Below are 3,700 nucleotides of genomic sequence, written 5' to 3' on the forward strand. Positions count from 1 at the left end.
TGATTGCTTTTTTGCATGAATTTTAAATGTTGGGGTGGAGTGGGGAGTAAGAAATAATGAATTTGGCGTTAGTATTTTTCATGCAGGCATGATGGCATTTTCACGTAGGAAATTTGTAGTCTTTTCGAAGTGTGAGAAAAAAGAACAGTTAAAACAGACCTTTCATTGCGTTAATATATTTTGCTAAGCAGGCACAGACATTTTGAGTCTCATGAAGGTCTTAAATATTTCCACTTTAAAACCTCAGACTTGTTAAATATTCCAAAACACCCCTTTATCAATTTTAGTGCTTCAATTTTCAGGCAATAACATTGACCTTACAGCAATGACTTTAGAGCCTAAGGTTTTCTGTTTATTTGAAGCTCATAGTGCCAATGCCATTTATGGGTAATTCATTTTTAAGTCATGTTAGTGTTGGAATCACAAATTCACTTGTTACATGTTAAGGAAATCAAAAATTGGTTTTGCTTTATGGAGAATATTCCTTATGGACATCGTTGAAAGGTTTATAAACTAAGGGCCACTTCCTATGTTAAACTTTTAACATGCAGAATATTTCATATACTGCCTGAAATGTAAATTGCACGTTCAGAAAACTAGTGTTTTCCACTGTGCGCATCATAGAGGCAACTGTTAACTGCGATTGGCTATATTTGATGTGGTGGTAAATATGTTTAGCACCATGTAATACGCAACGTGGAAGCAGGTTTATGTGGATAAATAACAGTGCTTAGGAACTGGAAGGCAGTTCTGCTGAGATGAGGAACACCACACTGTAAGGCTGTGATGCTATATGCATTTTTTAGGGAGGGAGGGAGGGAGGGAGGGAGTTTTCTAAAATAAATAAATGGGAGTGCTACTTCTGTGTAAACATGCCTAGGATTGTACTGCATGGCTGCAGTCCTGTACACAGCTGGGAATACACCTTAGACTTCTAAATAGAAGTACAGGATTGCACCGTAAAGGACTTTTGGCTAATGATACAAAGAATTCTGGTAGACTGGAGATATTTCACACTTCACACATTTACTTGGGGCATGTACAGTGCTACCTCTGGTTATGTACTTAATTCGTTCCGGAGGTCTGTTCTTAACCTGAAACTGTTCTTAACCTGAAGCACCACTTTAGCTAATGGAGCCTCCTGCTGTTGCCGCCCGCCGGAGCACGATTTCCTGAAGCAAAGTTCTTAACCCGAGGTAATACTTCTGGGTTAGCGGAGTCTGGGTTAGCTCCAGTCTACCAGAAGCGTGTGTAACCCGAGGTACCACTGTACAGAGAAAACAGGCAATCTGTCTACCGGTGTTATAAATCAGGAGATCTCCCATCCCATCTATTACGAAATTCCCCTGACCGTCTTCGCAACACTTAGTTGTTACTTAGGCACCAGCAGTGGTGTCTTTTGGGACGGAAGGCAAGGAAACCAGCAGTCAGTGGAGCCAGAGGCAACGGCAGGCAGAGGCCATGTTCCTCGCTGCTGAATTCTGCAAGGGCAGCACCAAGCCTAAGAAAGTGAGTAGCTGATGCAGAGCCACCCCATTCACACTTGTGGACCAGCCTCTGTTGGGTATCAGCACCCGTGATTCAATAGTAATCTGGATTTTAGCTGCGTTTGAGGCTGTTCGACAAACTTGTCGGGAGAGAACCTTGTTGGCTGTTCACTGCAGTTGGCGCCAATTCATCGCCCAACTTTTTATGAATAGGTGGGATTTGTGATGGAAAAAGAGGAGAGAGCCTGCTTTTGATTTCTTAACTTAAGCAATTGTCCTATTTATGTTTCCACTGACCTCTTAATAGCTTGTGGGCTCAGTTGCCATATACCAGGCATAGGCAACCTACAGTTCCCATCATCCCTGACCACTGGTCCTGTTAGCTAGGGATGATGGGAGTTGTAGTCCCAAAACATCGGGAGCACCGAGTTTGCCTATGCCTGCCATATACCATGTACTCCAACTTCAGTGGTTTGCATTACTCAATTGGATGGGGATCTGAAATTCATGTTGGCGTGTAGATAATGATACTTGCCTATTCCAGTTTTGTGGTGTAGGTTTTTTACAGTAGCTGTAAATATGTAATACTGTGTTCTGCTTTTTCCATTAGTAATTTCAGGTGGTTGTTCTTTTTTAATGATAATAATAATTTCTGTAAGGCTATAATTTTTGGGTAACTTTCATAACTGCATCTGTCACTTTGCTAATCAACCGTTATTCAGAAGTAGTTGGGTGCACCATAATATTGTCAGAAGTTTCCATAGCCGTGTTTGTTAGCTGTAGCAGAAGCAAGATTGCAGTGACACTTGAAAAGACTGGTGTTTTTATTATGGCACAAGCTGTTTCAGGCTAGACTCTAGTTCATAAATGCATATGGTATAATAGGTGTATGAGTCTTTTAAAATGCCACAAGATTCTTTGTTGTTTATGGTGTGTGGAATGAATTGTGACCCTGAATGGAGATGTTGTTGTTTAGTCGTTTAGTCGTGTCCGACTTTTCGTGACCCCCTGGACCAGAGCACGCCAGGCACTCCTATCTTCCACTGCCTCCCGCAGTTTGGTTAGACTCATGTTTGTAGCTTCGAGAACACTGTCCAACCATCTTGTCCTCTGTCGTCCCCTTCTCCTTGTGCCCTCAATCTTTCCCAACATCAGGGTCTTTTCCAGGGAATCTTCTCTTCTCATGAGGTGGCCAAAGTATTGGAGCCTCAGCTTCATGATCTGTCCTTCCAGTGAGCACTCAGGGCTGATTTCCTTCAGAATGGATGTGTTTGATCTTCTTGCAGTCCATGGGACTCTCAAGAGTCTCCTCCAGCACAATAGTTCAAAAGCATCAATTCTTCGGTGATCAGCCTTCTTTATGGTCCAGCTCTCACTTCCATACATCACTACTGGGAAAACCATGCCTTTCACTATACAGACCTTTGTTGGCAAGGTGATGTGATGGAGATACATACTATATTTTTCCGTGAATAAGATTATGCTTTTTGCTATTTAAAAAAGAGGCAAAATTTGGGTGTTGTCTTATACAGTACACGGATAGGGAATACAGAGCGGGGATGTGTGATTAATAGCAGCAGCAAGCAGGAGATTGGCAGCGGCGATTGGGCAGGTGATTGGTGGCTGTGGCAAAGCCTGCTGGTGATTGGCTGCGGCAATTGGGCAGGCGATTGGTGGCTGCGATTGGCTGTGGCAATTGGGCAGGTGGGCTGTTGGTGGCGGCTAGCGGGCAGACAATTGGTAGCTGTGGCGAGGTGTGCAATCGGCAGTGGTGAGCAGGCGGGTGAGTGATTAGCAGAAGTGACCCCCCCAAAAAAGCTAAACAACTTAATTTATTAATTTTGGGTTAAAAAAAATAGGGGTCGTCTTATACATGGGGGCGTCTTATACACGGAAAAATACAGTACTCTCATCCGAATAATAACAGATAAAACTAGCAAATTCAGTGGTGCACAGATTACGAAAATGCACACCTGCTTTTGGCTTGCGTGTGATTGATGGTTGTGTGTTCTATTCCTAACTCAAATTACACATCTGCATCCCCATTGCATACTTTGCCCTTCCTTCAGTTACAATAATGTGGGGCAGAGGGGATGCTTGCAAATGGATATGATGTTTAAACCCTTATTCCCTTTCCGTTTTAATCCTTACTTTCAGATTCTTTTTTAAACCTTTGTGCTGATGTGTTTCGATGAAGTTACTTTTCACAAGCT

Source organism: Podarcis melisellensis, assembly GCF_964234715.1.
Source record: "Podarcis melisellensis genome assembly, chromosome: 10".
NCBI classification, from domain to species: Eukaryota; Metazoa; Chordata; class Lepidosauria; order Squamata; family Lacertidae; genus Podarcis; species Podarcis melisellensis.